Raw genomic sequence first — 17,744 nt, 5'->3', positions numbered from 1 at the left:
GAGAAATACCTTTTAAAATCACCCTATACCAGTGATGGGCAAATTTTTTAAAGAGGGGGACAAAGGAAAGGAAATGCTCATCTGTCAGTCTGTTTCTAAGGCAACTCTTTCCAAGTTTCATTGTATTGTATCCTACTCATTGTATTCATCAGATTAGGAATAATGTCACTCAGCTGGATAGAACATTTCAGGGGGCCTCATCTGGCTTGCAGGCTGTAGTTTGCCCATCCCTGCCCTAGACAATATAAAGTACTTAGGAATCTATCTACCAAAACAAATGCAGGAATTATATGAACACAACTACAAAATACCTTCCAAACACTTAAAACTAGCTAAACAATTGGAAAAACATTGATTGCTCATGGGTAGGATGAGCTAACATAATAAAAATGACCATTCTACCCAAATTAATTTTCTTATTTAGTTCCATATCTATCAAACTACCAAGAAGCTTTTTTACTGAATGAGAAAAAAACTATAACAAAGTTCATTTGAAGAACAAAGGATCAAGAATATCAAAGGAAATAATGAAAAAAATGTGAAGGAAGGTGGCCTAGCAGTACCAGATCTTAAACTGTACTATAAAGCAGTGGTCATCAAAACAATATGGTACTGGCTAAGAGACAGAAGGGAGGATCAGTGGAATAGACTTGAGGTAAGTGATGTCAGCAAGACAGTCTATGATAAACCCAAGGGGCCCAGCTTTGGGGACAAAAACCCACTATTTGACAAAAACTGCTGGGAAAATTGGAAAACAATATGGGAGAAATTAGGTTTAAACAAACATCTTATACCCTACACCAAGATAAATTCAGAATGGGTGAATGACTTGAATATAAAGAAGGAAACTATAAGTAAATTAGGCGAACACAGAATAGTATACTTGTCAGATCTTTAGGAAAGGTAAAATTTTAAAACCAAGCAAGAGTTAGAAAAAATTACAAAATGTAAAATAAATAATTTTGATTACATCAAATTAAAAAGGTTTTCTACAAACAAAACCAATGCAATCAAAATCAGAAGGGAATCAACAAATTGGGGGAAAATCTTTATAACAAAAAACTCTGACAAAGGTCTAATTACTCAAATATATAAGGAGCTAAATCTATCATACAAAAAATCAAGCCATTCCTCAACTGATAACTGGGCAAAGGATGTGAATAGGCAATTTTCAGATAAAGAAATCAAAACTATCAATAAGCACATGAGAAAGTGTTCTAAATCTTTTATAATTAGAGAAATGCAAATCAAAACAACTCTGAGGTACCACCTCAGGTACAAACCTAGCAGATTGGCTAACATGACAGCAAAGGAAAAGTGGTGAATGTTGGAGGGGATGTGGCAAAATTGGGAAATTAATGCATTGCTGGTGGAGTTGTGAATTGATCCAACCAATCTGGATGGCAATTTAGAACTATGCCCAAAGGGCTTTAAAAGACTGCCTGCCCTTTGATCCAGCCATACCACTGCTGGGTTTATAGCCCAAAGAGATCATATAGCTGAGCTCTTTGTGGTGGTAAAAAACTGGAAAACAAGGGTATGCCCTTCAATTGGAGAATGGCTGAACAAATTGTGGTATATGCTGGTGATGGAATACTATTTTGCTCAAAGGAATGATGAACTGGAGGAATTCCATGTGAACTGGAATGACTTCTAGGAAGTGATGCAGAGTGAAAGGAGCAGAACCAGGAGAATGTTGTACATAGAGACATACACTGTGGTATAATCAAATGTAATAGACTTCTCTACTAGCAGCAATGCAATGATCCAGGACAATTCTGAGAGTCTTATGAAAAAGAACACTATTCACATTCAGAGGAAGAACTGTGGGAGCAGAAACACAGAAGAAAAACAACTGCTTGATCACATGGGTCCATGGGGATATGATTAGGTATGTAGACTAAATGATCCCCCTACTGCAAATATCAATAGTATGGAAATAGGTCTTAATCAAAGACACATGTAAAACCCAGTGGAATTATGTATCAGCTATGGGAGGTGGGAAGGGGCAAGGGAGGGAAAGAGCATGAATCTTGTAACCATGGAAAAATACTCTAAATTAATTAATTAAATAAAAATGTCCAAAAATGAAATAAAATAAAATGGCAACCACATTTCAAATAAGACACTTCTAAAGTTCATTTAATATTGTGTAACTCAATTCCCTAAGCTTGCCTCTTAAAAGACATGGGGAAAATTCTGAGGGATTTATGGAAAAGAACACTATCCACATTCAGAGGAAGAATTATAGGAGTGGAAACAGAAGAAAAACAACTACTTGAACACATGGGTTGATGCAGACATGATTTGGGATGCAGACTCTAAATGACCACCCCAGTGAAATTATCAATAATATGGAAATAGGTCTTGATCAACAACATATGTAAAAACCAGTGGGGAATGCACTTCGCCTATGGGGGTTGGGGAGTGGGAGGGTGGAATGGGTGGAGGGGAGAGTAAGAACATGAATCATGGAACCATGGGAAATTTTTCTAAAAATAAAATTTTAAAAAACAAATGAATGGGGGCAGCTGGGTAGCTCAGTGGAGTGAGAGTCAGGCCTAGAGACAGGAGGTCCTAGGTTCAAACCCAGCTTCAGCCACTTCCCAGCTGTGTGACCCTGGGCAAGTCACTTGACCCCCATGCCCACCCTTACCAATCTTCCCCCTATGAGACAATACACCAAAGTACAAGGGTTAAAAAAAAATGAATAAAATCTAATTCTTATATGAGGGAGTAGGGGATTTCTCATTCACAGAGTATTGGTTCTTTGAGAGCAGAGACATTTTTTATCTTTGTCCTCATATCTCCAGCACCTAACTAAAGGGTCTTGAATAGAAAGACCTTTTAAAATTTTGTTTTTAATTGACTATTAATTAAACTATTACAAATTAATTGACTATTTGTATTAAATTGACTACTCTGCTCCCTGTAACACTTTTTGTGTTTCCTACCTCCAAGTCTTTTCTCACCCTGCTCCCCATGGATAGAATGTCCTCTTTTCCCAGTCACTTGTTGAGTTTTTATCCTTACCTCAAAGCTCAGCTCAAAAGCTGTTATCCCTAATCATTGCTAGTAATGACTTTCCCCCTCCAATATCATATGATTTTTTGATTTATAGCACTTTGATTTATGTATTATGTAATTTTGTGTCTTAATTATGTGTTCTAGAGCTAAAGGGGAATAATATGATGAAGGGCAAAACACAGTTAGTAATCATAATACTAAATGTGAATGGGATGAACTTACTCATAATATGGAGGCAGCTAGCAGTGTGGGTTAAAAACCAGAATCCTACTCTATGTTATTTATAAGAAACACATTTGAGGCAGAGTGACACACACAGATTAAAGGTAAAAGGCTGGAGCAGAATTTATTATGCGTGATCTAAAGTAAAAAAAGCAGGAGTAGCAATCATGATACCAGACAAAGCTAAAATGGAAATTGATCTGATTAAAAGAGATAAGGAAAGCAATTATATTTTGCTAAAAGGTACTATAAATAATGAAGTAATATCATTACTAACCATTTATATACCAAATGGTATAGCATGTAGATTTCTAAAGGAGAAATTAAAGGAGCTTAAGGAGGAAATATGTAGTAAGATCATACTAGTGGGGGATCTCAATCTTCCCCTTTCAGAACTAGATAAATTGAACCAAAAAATGAATAAGAAAGAAGTAAAGGAAGTGAATGAAATGTTAGAAAAATTAGAGTTAATAGTTATCTGGAGAAAATTGAACAGGGATAAAAAGGAATATGCCTTCATCTCAGCAATACATATACATATACAAAGATCAACCATGTATTAGGGCATAGAAACATTGCAAATAAATGCAAAAAAGCAGAAATAACAAATGCAACTTTTTCAGATTATAATGCTATAAAAATTATAATTAGTAAGGGATCATGGAAAGGAAATTTAACATTAATTGGAAACTAAATAATCTAATTCTTCAAAACTGTGGGTCAAAAAACAAATCATATAAACAATTATGGACTTCATTAAAGAGAATGACAATGAGAAGACAACATATCAAAATCTATCGAATATAGCCAAAGAAATACTCAGGGGAAAATTTAGAACTCTGAGTGCCTATATCAATCATGTGTTCTATACCTCTAGTGGTATAGACCATGTGGACCATGTCACATTAAAACTTTTCACTCTACCTCCCTTAATTAGGCAATATTCTGCCCACAGCAGACATTTAGCAAATGTTAATTAAATAAGTGGAGTTGGAGAAATAAAGAAATGTACAATTGGTTCCCTTACCCCTTTGCCTTATATCAAGTATAATTTTCTTAGACTGTAGTTCCCCTCAAATGAAATGGGACAAGGGAGGCTGAAAGTTGATAATTTCTCCAATTCTCAGGCAGAAACCTATAAAATAGATTCAGCTGGAGGGCTCTTCCCCCCTCCCACACTCAGTTAAGATCACAGAGGAACTTTTCTTACCAGTCATTACTGAATCTATTTGCTCCATGCTCCTGCTTTGGAGGATGTTCCAAACTCACTTACCTCAGGCCCACAGGATTGAGCAGTCTGATCTCAACTCTACATCAGCACTTTCAATTCTTGGTGGGATAACCTTGACAACAAATAATAAAGCTCCTCCAACCCACACACACACCACTCGATTTCACCTGGGCCTCAGATGTAGCATCTCCTACTTAAATCACATTTTCTTTTAGAATTTAAGTCCATTCTCCTACCCCCTAACCTTCTCCTCAGTAGGATAATTGAGGCCTTGCCCTAGTTCTACTTCTTACCTTCCTTTCAAACCTGTCTAGAAGAGACAGTAACTTTTTCCTCAAAGTAATACACTCAAGCTTTCAGGCAACCCCTCCCTCTTTGTTAAACACCAAGAAGCCAGATGGCATGTGAGTATATGCACGCGCGCGCACACACAGACACACACACACACACACAGAGACACACACACACACACACACACACACAGAGGGGAAAAAAAACAACTACCCATCCCCAGAGTTCACACCAACAATATATATATTTAAATGAGGCATTCCTATGTTTCTTCATGGAACAATGTCTAGGAAAATCCTAGTAGATTGCAGAAGCATTCTATTCTTTAAAACGGTGACAGCTTAAGCCCCTTTCCTCTGCTTCATTTAGAGCTTTTGCTTCCCTTCCCCTGGTACAGCTACAACAATTATACCTTCTACTTATCTAGGACTTTGTATATACCTAGAGAGTATATATCTCCCCAATAGAATGTAAATTCCTGGGAACAGCTGCGTGACTCAGTGGATTGAGAACCAGGCCTAGAGACGGGAGGTCCTAAATTCAAATCTGGCCTCAGACACCTCCTAGCTGTGTGACTCTGGGCAAGTCACTTAACCCCCATTGCCTATCCCTTACCACTCTTCTGCCTTGGAACCAATATACAGTATTGATTCTAAGATGGAAGGTAAGGGTTTAAAAAAAAAATGTAAATTCCTTCAGGGCAAAGAATGTTTCTTTTTGTCTTTGTATCCCTTGGTATTTAATAACTAATCACTTATGCACTGATCAGTTGCTACTTTCTCCATCTTCTTCCATCTTTTCTCAAGCTTCTGAAAAAAACAGACTTTAGGATAAGAAGAGGAAGTCAAAGGGAATCAGTATGGCAAGTCTTTATGCAAGAAGAAAAAGTATCGGAGGTTAAAGGGGAAGCAAGTTTGTTGGCTTTCGTGTCCAAAGTCCCTCAGAAGGATGCAATCTGATGAAAAGAGTTGGGTTGGGGCAAATAGGTAGCACAGTAGATAGAGCACCAGGCCTGACGTTGGGAGATCCTGGGTTCAAATGTGATCTCAGAGACTTCCTAGCTTTGTGACCCTGAGCAAGTCACTTAATTCCAATTGCCTAGCCCTTGCCACTCTTCTGTTTTAGAAATGATACTAAGGAAAGGTTGTTGAAAGACCGAGAGCTGGGCCCCTGCCTGATGTCATTTCTGGGGTATATAGCAACCATTCTGTTTCCACAGGCATTCATACAGTGTGGGCCACTGTGTATGAGCTTGTTGGCAACCCTGCCCAGGTTCTATGCAAGCTATTTTTGAGCTTTGCCAAGAATGAGGTAGGGGGGGAAGTAAAGATGGGGGAACCCACATTGATAGGGTTTAGGAAAAAGAGATAGGAAGTATTACCTGGTTGATGGTATGAACTCTGACTGAATTTAGGAAATCTGAGACATGAGGAAAGAAGGAAAAGGCTAAAGGAGACTGGAGGACTCTCAATGAGTCAGAGAGAAGAAGGAACTAGAACCTATGATACTGACTCATCCCCTCTGACCTACTGGGACTCAAAGGCCTGGGTTCTAGTCTTAGATTTTGTCAATTTTATCACTGACTGACTTCAAATAAGTCACTTCCTAAGCCTCAATTTCCTTATCTGCAAAAAACTAGAATGTCCACCTCATAGGATTGCACAAGTAAAATAAGGAAGCCCTTACTAGACTCATGCCTGTATCCAAGTCCCTGGCCCTATGTGGTGAGTGTAGTAGAAATATTTAGAAGCAGGGGTCCTGGGTTCATAATTCCTGCTCTCTTACTTCCTTCATCTCTCTAGGCCCAAAGTTTTCTCATTTGTAAAAACAAAGGGTTTGGGTGGGTTTTTTTTTCACTTTCTCACTTCTAAATTACTTTCAGATCTAAATCTTATGACCTATGATAATCTCTAGGAGTCATACAGACCTTTCTGCATTTTCTCCAAACCAGAAAGACTAAATGTTTCCCTCCTTTAGAGATGTACAAATAAGGAGATATTGGTTTAATCCTGAAGGTTCATATTTTGCCCTCTCTGAAAGTTCTCTCTGGAATTATTCAATTCCAAGTTTAGTCAGATGAAATTCTAGTCCCTTCTCACTGGAGATCAGTCTAGGGCCAGATTCTAAAATGATTTTCTGCTGGTGGAATTTTAGGGGCTGTCCATCTCTTTCCAGTTCATTTTGTAGGATGATCTAATTGTATCTTGCACCTAGGTCATAGGATTGAGGGCTGGAAAGGATCTTAAATCTAATTCCTTCATTTTAATTTAAGAAAATTGAGGCCCAGGGAGGTAATGTTCAATTCACAGCTACCCAAAACCCAACACATGTGGATGTCTAATCATTTTCTTACTTTTTGATTCATTATAAACTCACCCCAAGAATTTACTCTGAGACAGTCTCCAAGATAAAGCTTATGTAAAGCTTATGTCTAGGCTTCCCTAAATGTGGTTGGAAAAAGATTCCCAGTTCCCACACAAGTACTCAGAGTAATAGATGCAAATTAGGTATGGGGCAGCTATTTCTTTTCACTCCACAGAAAAAGCAGAAAATGCAAAAGACTTACAGAATCCCATAAGCATATTCAGAAAACACATAAAGGCACTTAGTCTATAAATTCCCCATGGAAAGGGATGGAACTTGGATTTATTATTGGGACATACCTTTGATATTCCATGGAATCTCTCTTTCCCACAAGATCCTAAACTGTCTTTCATTCCACTCTCACCCATATGCTTCTAGTACCATAATGTAGTTTAGATGCCCTTCGAAGGGTGAACATAATGTTTCAGTTGCTTAAGCTGAACTTCCTTTTCCATCAGATCTTCACTGTTTGAATAACTCATTGAAACGGCATAGGTTGGCAAAGTTCCCAAGTTATCATTTCTCTTTATTTTCCCTCCACCTTCTGAGGCCATATGGATCCTCTTCTTTGACCAAGAGGCAATACATTTTAGGAATTTCCCTTTCTCTAAAAAATCCACTCCCTAAACTGTAAAACTTAGGAATTCTTGTACTTTCAGAGTTATTCATAACTCTGGCTGACCAGGAAGTCTGATAAGTTCTTCAAATTGATGGGAGTCTCTATGAAACAACCCCCCACACCCTTAAGTCAACAACCAATTGGGCAATCTAAATGACAAAACTCAAACAGTCTCTGACCAGATTACATTCTACTTCAGAAATGTAAATGCACACAGATAAGTAAATTCAAAATAACTTGAGAAAGAAGGGTTGGAAGTCAATCTTGTAGAATTTCAAGAAGGTGACACTTCAACTAGTCCTTAAAAGAAAATAGGAGGATGAACTAGAGTTCAAACCCAAGGGCTGGGATTCCAAATCTAGCATGCTTTCCAGTTCAGTTCAAATTTAATTTCTCATCTCCTTTAGGCTCCTTTAGTGCCTTGAATATAGTATAGTGGTATACCAGTTACCTGAGACAAAGTAAAATAATTATATTTACTCACATACAATAAGCCTTACAGCTTTTTACATCTTTAAAAAACATTCAATATATAGTGTTCAAAAACAAAAATAGTAATTTTTTTTTAAACCCTTGTACTTCGGTGTATTGTCTCATAGGTGGAAGAGTGGTAAGGGTGGGCAATGGGGGTCAAGTGACTTGCCCAGGGTCACACAGCTGGGAAGTGGCTGAGGCCGGGTTTGAACCTAGGGCCTCCTGTCTCTAGGCCTGACTCTCACTCCACCGAGCTACCCAGCTGCCCCAAAAATAGTAATTTTTAGAGAGACTGTATCCTTTTTTTAATTAGGGAAGGAGTTTGAGGGAAGAAGGGGAGATAGAAATGGTGTTGTCAAAAAAAAAAAAAAAAAAAGAAAGAAGAAAAAGAAACAGGGGCAGCCAGGTGACTCAGTGAATGGAGAGCCAGGCCTGGCAATAGGAGGTCCTGGGCTTAAATGTGACCTTAGATCGGTGATGGCAAACCTATGGCATGTGTGTCAGCACTGACACATGTAGCCATTTTCAATGGCATGCGGCCACATGAGGCTGCATACAGAGAAGTATGGGGCCACATGCCAAGGATGAAACATTTGCTATAGTGTAGTGTAGACACTCTGTCCACTATAGATGACAATTCTACCTATATAAATTTACCTATTTTGGTTTATTAAATACTGTTATATATTACAATTATACATTTTTGTTATTTAAACTATAAAAATCACAAAAATTATGGGTTTTTTTTCTTGAAGTGACACACCACCCAAGTTATGCTCAGTTTTTTGGGGAATTTTGACACACCACGCTCAAAAGGTTGCCTATCACTGTCTTATGTGCTTCCTAGCTGGGTGACCCTGGACAAGTCACCTAACTCTTAGTTGCCCACCCTTTACTGCTCTTCTGCCTTAGAGCTGATACTAAATATTAATTCTAAGACAAAAGGTAAGGGTGTTTGTTTTTTTAAAGAAGAAACAAAAAAGGTTGCTAAACCATTTTTTTTAAGTATATAGAAGAAAACAAAAGGAAGTTCAGAAGGAAACAGACAAGCAGGATAGTTTTGAAAGTAATGTATTGAATTATGTATTTTTTTTAAAAAGTTATAAACATGGTTTGACATATAACTATTCTTTTTGTATATGGAATTTTTTCTCTCCTCTTTGTATTATGAACTTTTTTTGTGTTCATTAAATTCACAATTTTCTAAAAATATGTAATTTGACCTTTTACTGCAGTTACTTGATTTACAATTTGGTATTAAATTCACAAGATTTTGACACATTCTTTAATTCTTTCTCATGAAACCATGCTTTTATCACATGAGATTGAATTGTATGCATTCCTTTGATGAAGTCTATTGTTCTAAATCAAGTTTTATTGTGGCCCATAAATTTTGATGGGAGTTTAAATCACATGAGTTCTTAGGCCATTGAAGTATATTTATTTCCATCTATTGCATACATTTCTTAACTTTCTGTGCCATGTGGCATAGTTCAAGGTCATGTTGTAGGATTCCATTTCCATTTTGGAACAATTCTAATTCTTAGTCTATCAGTAGATTTACCAGAGTTCATCAATTTCTCAATAAAGACAAGATCCTTAGGCTCACTGAAACTTTAAAAATCCCCAAAACATTTTTAGGGGAATATATTACAATATGGTGGAAATACCCAGACCTTGCAGATTCACTCAAGTTTCTTCCCAACAAAGAAGAATTTGACTAAGGTTTTGGCATAGTCTTGAGTGAAAAAGTGAGTTTCATCAGTGAAAGTAACTATTTCCCCATCTTCAGTACTCCAATCTTCACACTGTTTTGCCCATTATGAGAATTTTTTTTTCATCTTACCAAATGCCAATAGCTATCATGGTGGCATTTTGGGTTTTTTCTTTAATTGACCTCATTTTAATTTCTATTTTTCCAATTTCAAGAATCTTACACCACATTGTAGAAAAATAAATAAAAAGACCTCAAGCTGCCAGACCCTTTTGAAGGTCTTTACTTCTTTTCTGAGTATTAATTAAGCATCTAGAGTTGGTCAGTTCTTGGTATTGTTTTTCATTTTCAACAGCATTTTCTTTTATGCTTCACCGAAACTGTTTCTTCATGGTATCAAGAGTGGATTTTATAGCAAAGGACAGACTGAGGCAACTCCCCAAGTGAGGTGTCCTTTATTAGCAGGAGCATGCTGCTTGGTAATTAAGGAGCCTTTGGCTAGCCTTTTTGTGCCAAACACTGGGAAATGGGAGCTTACAGGACATTTTAAATCTAGGCTTATTTTCCTTCTAATTGGATTAATAGTTCATCTTTTGAAACTCCCCTGCAAACGTTAGGCAACCCTAATTGATGGACATTTTAATGAGGAGTGGGTTAATAGTTCTCAGCTCCTCCCTATTACTCCAGAGGGCAGGAGTGTAAGGGTTAAATTTAGTGGTTGCACTTAAATTATGTGAAATAATGTGGTCACCCTGGAGTTATTATCAGAAGTTTATTTACAAAATAGAGTGGGAAATAATAAGGTACAGAAATGTGAGAAAGGTTAGAGAAAATACCTGAGTAACTACTGAGGGCTCCTCCAAGATAGAAGCTAGTCTCTTAGGAAACTAAGGAAAGTAGTCAGCCCTTTTCACTCACCCAATGAAGACTCTCTCCAAGAGACACTCTTCAGTAGTCAATGTCACCAGACTGACTGCTTAGGGATTTTCATGGCTTTTATGGTGATTTCCTCTCCCTGCCCCTTTTAATGGGAGCCAATCACAGTTTCTAGATTGTCACAGTTTTCATCATTGGATTCATACCTTTCTGAGTGTGTGAACTCTTAAAGGAATTCAAAAGTTTCTGGCTGTTGGAATTTGGGGGAAAAGGGTGGAGCTTTTCAAGTATCTTACTGGCTTCTCACCTAGCATCAAGTAAGATGTGAATTCACCAAGTGGTTTGTGAGCTCCTCCACCTAGTACAAGCTTGTGTTAATTCAATCAAAAAGGTAGACAAAGGAGAGCTAATCCTGTCCTCACAATCTAGTGAGGTATATTAAGTAGGGGGTACTTAAATTATTTTCAAAGTTTTAACTCCAACTAGGCAAAGAGAATAAAGGATTCCCTTTTCACAAGTGTGAACTCAAAGAGGACCAAGAATTCCCTTTCACATGAAGAAATGGATGGATTCTTAGAGAATTACTGGTTATTAAATAATGCAACCCAATGTTATTTTTTCTGGTGGGTTTCAGTGATCCTGGAAATGTTTGACTACTTCACACCAACTGTGACTACAGTCTCTCTGCCCATCCCTGAAGAGTACTCTTTAAGAAATACAACTTCTATACATTTCCTTGGAGTAACATCCATTCTTTTAAACCACAACAGTCTCTCTGCCCATCCCTGAAGAGTACTCTTTAAGAAATACAACTTCTATACATTTCCTTGGAGTAACATCCATTCTTTTAAACCACAATGAAACAGTTATATATAGCACAAAGCCGGTACTCAGCTGACATGAAAACTACCTAAAGGCTTAACACCATAATGAAGGAAATAAAAGAAAAGAAAATAGCTTCCCAAAACTTCTGAATGAAGAAAATGAAATTCCAATTGAAAGAATTCACAAATTGCCTGGAAAAAAAAAAAAAAAACCCAGACAGCAAATTCCAAGATAATAGTGGTTAAAATAAATAATTCAATCCACAAGCAAGTGGATTGCAAGTAATCCTCTAGCAAGTAATCTGGAGAAAGACCTTCTAAATACAAAGGGAGAGAAATTCTAATAGCACAAGTCTATTTTTCACCCACTAGGAAACATAAGAGGGGATGGAATAATATGTTGTGAAGAACTCTGGCACTCAAGATGTAAGCCCAGGGTGACAAATCCGAGCTCTAACAAACATGAAAAAAGATGGATATTCAATAATAAAAAAATTTTCTCTTTATTCATCATATATTTAATTTCTTATGGCAGAGCATAATATTCCATTACATATATCTGCCATAATTTCTACAGCCATTCTCTAATTGATGGGGATCTATTTCTTTCCAACTCTTAAGTATCATAAAAAGTGTCACTATAAATATTTTGGAGTACGTGGGATTTTTTTTCCTTATCCATGGATTCCTTAGTATATAAGTCCATCAACAGAACTGGTTCAAAGGGCTTAGACATTTTATTTGATAATTCCAAATCGTTTTCAAAAATTGTGGTACCAATTCACAGTTCCACCAATAATGTTTAGTGTGCCTGTCTTTCCACATACACCCAATATTGATGGCTGCTATTTTTTTTTTGACATTTTCACCAGTTTGCAGGTTGTAAGCTGAAACTTCAGGGTTGTTTTGCATTTCTCACATTACTAATGATTTGGAGCATTTTTTAATGTGGTTGTGAATACTTTGCAAGTCTTCTGAACAATGCTCATATCCTTTGATCACTTTTCTATTAGGGAATGTCTATTAATTTTTTATATATCTTAAATACCAAACCCTTATCGTTTCTGGTTTTCATCCCCTTCATGTTACTCACACAACCACCACCTATGTTCAGTCCTTTGTATGATCTATTGCAATAGCCCACCTCAAGTTTCTCCCTACTTCAATTCATTCTCCAGACACCTGACTAAGCAAATTTCCTTAAATGAGTGCCTGACCTTTTCAATCTTACTACTCAATAAACTCCAGTTGTCCCTATTACCTTCAGAATTAAACACAAAGTCATCTGACATTTAAAGTTCTTTAAAACTTGGCTTCTTCCTATCTTTCCAGTTTCTAACACCATTCCATCAATAGCGTACTAGCATTCCTGTTTTCCCACAGTCCTAACATTTATCATTTTTATCTTTTGTCATCTGCACCAGACTAATAAGGCATGAGGTGAAATCTTAAAGTTGCTTTAATTTGAATTATTCTAAAATCCTATTAGTGGTTTAGAATATTTTTATATGATTGTCAAGAACTTGGATTTCTTCCTGTTAAAGCTCTATTCACATTCTCTGACAAGTTATCTATTAGAGAATGACTGTCTTATAAATTTGAGTCAGTTCCTTATAAGTCTTGAATATAAGACCTAGATCAGAAAAACTTGTTGCAAAGATATTTTGCCACTTACCAGGTTATAATTTAATTTTTACTTTTATAAATTTATTTGAGCAAAATCTTTAAATTTTATATAAAAACAACATTTTCCATTTAATCTTTTTTTTTTTTAACCCTTAACTTCTGTGTGTTGGCTCCTTGGTGGAAGAGTGGTAAGGGTGGGCAATGGGAGTCAAGTGACTTGCCCAGGGTCACACAGCTGGGAAGTGTCTGAGGCCAGATTTGAACCTAGGACCTCCTGTCTCTAGGCCTGACTCTCAATCCACTGAGCTACCCAGCTTCCCCTTTCCATTTAATCTTGTGTGATTCTCTGTACTATTTATTAAGTCATGAACTCTTCTCCTATCCCAAAAGCCTAAAGATAGTCTCTTCCTTGCTCCTTTGATTTATTATGAAGTAATTTTACAAATGTAAGTTATGTGTCCATTTGGAACTTAAGCATGGCATAAAATGATGAGAGAAACTGATCTAAATCTAATTTCTGACAGACTACTGTCCTCGGCACTCTGGTCAAATAGTATATCCTTCCCCAAGTCACTGGGATTTGGGGGTTATTAAAAATGCTGATATGTTGGAATTGGATGGAGTCTTTGCTACCGTGCTATGTGTTTGCTTCCATATAAATTTATCCAATCTGTTCTACTGATTGACCTCTCTTTTCTTTTAACCAATACCAAATTGTTTTAATGATTACTGATTCATGGTACAGTTGGAGATCTGATACTAATAGACTCCTTTCCATTTCTTTTTTTGTTAAATTAATTCTTTCAAGATTCTCAGCTTTTCGTTCCTCTATAAGAATTTTGTCATTATTTTTGTAGCTCTATAAAATAATCTTTTGGGAGTTTCTCTGGCATAGCACTGAATAAGTAAATTAACTTAGGTAAAACATTTTTATTATATTGGTTCAATCTAGCCACAAGCAGTTAATATTTTTCCTATCATTTATGTCTGCCTAAATGTCTGCAAAGCGTTTCATATGGAGAACTCTTAGCAGATATACTCCCAATTGTTTCATAGTTTCTTCAGTTTTCTTAATGGAATTTCTCTTTCTAGCTTTTCTTGCTGGGTTTTGTTGGCTCTTGGCATTGGAATGATGATGATTTATCTGAATTTATCCTATATTCTACAACTTTGCTTGTGTTAATTATTTCAACTAATTTTTAGCTGACTGGACTTTTTAAGTAAGCTATTATATCATCTGCAAAAAGTAATCATTTTGTTTCTTCTTTACCCATGCTGATTCCTTCAATTTCTTTTTCTTGTCTTAATTTGATAGCTAGTATTCCAACACTATGTTAAATAGTAGTTGTGATAATAGGCATCCTTACTTTACCCCTATCTTTATGGGAGGCTTCTACCTATTTTCCATTACATATAACGTTTTTACTTGGATTTAATGAAATATGATTTACTATATTAGTGAAAAGTCCATTTACCTACCTAATTTCACATTTCTTTCATAGAAATGTATTGGATTTTATCAAAAAGCCTTTTCCATATAAACTGACATAATTATATGCTTTTAATCATTAATGTGATTTATTACACTTATCAACTTCCTTATAATGAACCTAGCCTGCATTCCTAGATATAAACCCAAATTTATCATATTGTATTATAATCCTTCTAATATGTTGTTGTTACTTACTTGCTAATATTTTATTTTAAATTCTTCATCAATGTTCTTTAAGGATATTGGTCTATAGTTTTCTTTCTCTGCTCTGTCTCTCCTTGGTTTAGGTATCAAGGCCATATTTATCTTTGAAAGAGATTGGAAGAATGCTTTTTTATCTTATTATTTCAAACATTTTATATAGTATTGGAATTAAATATTATTTGAATATTTGACCCAGCAGTTCTTTAGAATTATGTTAATCTCCAATTACCTCTGAATATTTTCTTTAAAGGCTACTTATATATTATAATTACTTTTGCCTTATAATCAATAAATTGAGTGCTCAGTATTTCTGCTTTTCTATAATATATATATGGGCAAGGCCTTTGTGTTCCAATATATGCTTAATTTTTTTTTTTTATAAAGGTGCCATACATCAGGGAGCTTATATATTTCTATTTTCATTTGGCAATTGCCTGATAGCTATCATCTCTGATTTTTCTAAAGTTCTATTCAAGTCTTTAACTTTTTTCTCATGTATCTTTTGTTTTGATTTGTCTGGGTCTAAAAAGGATTACATTAAAGTTCCTCACTATTGTAATTTTACTATCTACTTCTCCCTCCAATTTTAATAATTTTCCTTTAAATATTTAGATGTTATTATATTGATTCATTATCTTTGTTGTCTTTTGGCATAAGCTAGGTCTGCTTACATTTTTTAACTTTTCTATATTTTCTTACTTTTACCTGAGATTACTACTTCCTGCTTTTTTCGGTTCACATGAAACATGAACTTAACCCCAGCCTCTCATTTTTAAATCTCTGTGAAGTTAATGTTTCAAGTATATTTCTTGTAAATAACTTAATGTTGAGGCAGCTACATAACTGTGTAAATAGAAATTAGATACTGACTCGATAGATAGTTTAAAAGCAGAAATCAAAATGCTAAAAGCAAACCAAAAAAATAAAGGAGAGATTATAGCCCCTCTCCAAGAATCTAACAATCAACCTGCTTTCTGTTATTTCTGTATAAAGAAGGGCCATACAATGGGGATTTGTAGGACTTTCTTGAGACTACTCAGAAATAATACCCAGCCAACAGATAACTATAGGAATAACAACAGAAACAGGAATAGCAATAATAAAGATGATGATTCCGGGAATAGCAATTTTAGGCATGATAAAAATGCTAAAAATAAAACTCGGGATGATGATAGCTCATACCAAATGACCCCACAACAGTATATCTCAAGTGGAGCTCGCCCCCGAACTAATCAGGGTGCTAATGCCCCTCAGGGGGGTGCCCATGGAGCCCAAGCATCTTTATGAAGGTGCGTGGGGGGAGGGACGGCTTTGGAATCAGAAAGGGAAACTTTTGAATTTCCTGACCATGATGTTCTAATGCCTATTATCCCTGTACATTCCCCCCCAAATAGTAAGGAACCTTATGTAACCCTAAAAGTGGGTAATTCATGTTACGGTTGTTTATTAGATACTGGGGCTTCAAGATCAGTACTGGTGAGCAAACCAGATGTAAACTGTAATTCTATTGGCTCTCTAAACGTAGTAGGGGTATCAGGGACATCTCAAAAGGTCCCAGAACTTTCTCCTCGTATGGTAAGCCTTGGACCTTTATCAATAGAACACTCCTTTCTTTTAATGCCTGGATCCCCCACAAATTTACTGGGAAGGGATCTATTATGTAAACTTAGAGCCACAATAATTTGCAATCCAGATGGTTCTATGTCACTGGAATTGCCAGAGGACTCTTTAAACCTACTCCCTGTACTTCTTTCAGAAGAGCAGGAAGTAAAAGAGCCTCCCACTTTTAAAATCCCAGATGATATTCCAGAGTCTCTATGGGCTACATCTTCTACTGATGTAGGCCTACTTAAATCAGCTGTACCTGTTCAGATTAGAACAAAAGGAGGACCAGCTCCCTCCATTCCTCAGTACCCCTTATCAAAAGAAGCCATTGAGGGAATTACCCCAGTGATAAATTCACTAATTGAGCAAGGAATAATAATCCCGTGCAAGTCAGAATATAATACACCTATTTTACCTGTCAAGAAGCCGAAATTAGGCCCAGATGGAAAACCCCAATATAGATTTGTTCAGGATCTAAGAGCTATAAACAATCATGTTATAAAGAGACACCAAGTGGTTTCAAACCCAAACACAATTATTTCTTCTATTCCCAGCACAGCCACTTACTTTACGGTCGTGGACCTGTGCTCCGCCTTTTTCTCAATTCCCATTCATGAGAATTCCAGACATATATTTGCCTTTACCTGGAATAATTCTCAGTGGGCATGGGCCCGTCTTCCCCAAGGTTTCTGCGAGAGCCCGTGTATTTTTGCACAGATTTTGAGCCAAGATACAGAAAATATAATATTTAAAAATAGTAAATTGATTAAATATGTAGATGACTTGCTCCTGGCTTCACCTGATGCTGAAACATGCCAGGAAGATAGTAAACATCTTCTTTTAGAGTTACATAAAAGAGGACATAAGATAGCAAAAGAAAAAGTGCAGTGGTGTCTCCCCAGAGTGGAATATTTGGGGTTCATCTTGACAGCTGGTGCACGACATATATCCCCTAAGCGCATTGAAAATATTCAAAAATTGAGCAATCCTACCACTAAAAAACACTTAAGAGCAATCCTAGGAGCAACAGGTTTCTGCAGACAATGGATCCCTTGCTATGGGGAGATTACTAAACCCCTTATAGCATTAACAAAAGATTCAGTCCCTGAACCACTTAAATTAGAGCCAGAACACAAGTTAGCTCTATCGAATTTAAAACAAGCTATTCTGTCTGC

This window comes from Gracilinanus agilis, chromosome 2 (genome assembly GCF_016433145.1).
Source record: "Gracilinanus agilis isolate LMUSP501 chromosome 2, AgileGrace, whole genome shotgun sequence".
Lineage (NCBI taxonomy): Eukaryota > Metazoa > Chordata > Mammalia > Didelphimorphia > Didelphidae > Gracilinanus > Gracilinanus agilis.
This window is presented reverse-complemented; position numbering follows the sequence as displayed.